The following is a 1,813-nucleotide window of genomic DNA, read 5'->3' on the forward strand; positions in this document are numbered from 1 at the left end:
TACTCTTCATCGTGCAAGCTGGTTTTTCTACTAGTGTATTGTGGAAGACTCCAAGGCAACCATACTCAGGATCACTGGAGTTTCTGCTACTCACACCCGACGTCAAGGAAGTTCAATCGCCCACCACCTAGCTCGCCATGTGCTGCATATGAGTTCGACTACCTGTTCTTGGTTTGAAGAGCTCCCATATTTCATTTCAAATTTACTCGTCTGATTGTAATTCTGTTGGTGAATGGTGAGTGTTTAGAACCACACATGTAATGATCGAACATTCACTAGTACATAACAACATGTTTACCACAGTAATTCCATCATGGGCATCAATAGCTCGTGGTAGAAACTATTCAATTACCACGGTTAAATGTAGCTCGTGGTGGATTACATTAATTCACCACGGTTAGATTCTGGCCCGTCGTTAAAAGTGAATAATCTACAACGGTTATTAATCCTGTGATGGAATATCAAAAGCACCACGCAATATTCTTATTGTGGTTACTTCAAACGACCACACCGCCTTTTGAAAATTCACCATGCCATCGGCCCGTGGTGGATTTTTTTTCTTTTTTTTAATATTTTGGAGGATATTAAAATCTAAAATCCCAATTATATCCCCTCGCGTGAAACTGGGCAAAACCCCTAAAAAGAAAACGTCAATCCTTTTGTTTCTCCATCTCTTCCGTCTCTGGCCAGTCTCGGTTTGGTCGTTTTTCCGATCATCTCTCCCTCAATTAGTGGCAACCTCTCTACATCACTCAGGTTTCTTTTATCCTATGTCTTTTGATTTCATTTTCTTGTTATGAACAAGCATTTAAATTATCATTGATCATCGAACTTGGAGATGTTTATGCATTCTTGTGGCTTACAGCTCGCAAATTTCTCTTCCGGTGTTTCGCTCTCTCACACATCCATCCAAATGCACACACTTTTCACATCATCATCGTAAATATATAATTTTAAGTTGAGAAACATGTTTTGATTTTGTAATATGTGCTGCTGTGCATTGTAGCGGCTGCAGCCTTATTTTATAAAAATGATGTATAAGAGAGTCCTAACCCGTGCCAACCCTAGTATCAGAGTCCCAATAAACTTTTAATTTTATGGCTATAACAGAGTCCCGATGATGATATACTTGTAAAACAATTAACATAACAAAAGTTAATATATTTTTTATTGGAAAGAAAACTTAATTAAAAACCCACGAAGCGAAGAAACTGCCGTTCAAAGTTCCCACCAGTCGCGTGCAATTTATATTTGGTTATCCCCTCAATCCTTCTCTTCACATCGTTCTTTTTTACTAGGACGCAAAAGATTATTCACTGATATCTCTCTAAAAATTTGGTATGAATTGAGTGGTCTTGTAGTTGCATTTGGTTACCCTGCAAAATCTTTCTCTCTAACTTCGTTTTTTCTTCTAGGATAGAAAATATTTCTTTGTTAATCTTTCTACGAATTTGGTTTCAATTTTTAGGTGTCTATGGATTTTGATGGTTTGCCAGATGGTGACGAGATGCACTCGAGTGATGATGTGAATGAAGCAAAAAACAGAAAGGGAAGAGGTCCAACAATGCTGGATTATAATGTTGTGTCAAAGGCCAAACAAATTGGTGTTCAATTCAATGACAAAGGACAACATTTTGGTGTTGGATCAGGGAGTTTGAGTTCGTCGGCAGGGATCCTTGCAAGACAACTAATACCAGTAACTTACACAAGTTGGGATGAGGTTCCTACAATTTTGAAAGATAAATTATGGGCTGCTGTGAAGGTAAAATTTATAACTGAAGCTGTGCTCTTATTTCCTAACATTTGTATATCT

This window comes from Pyrus communis, chromosome 16 (assembly GCF_963583255.1).
Source record: "Pyrus communis chromosome 16, drPyrComm1.1, whole genome shotgun sequence".
NCBI lineage: Eukaryota > Viridiplantae > Streptophyta > Magnoliopsida > Rosales > Rosaceae > Pyrus > Pyrus communis.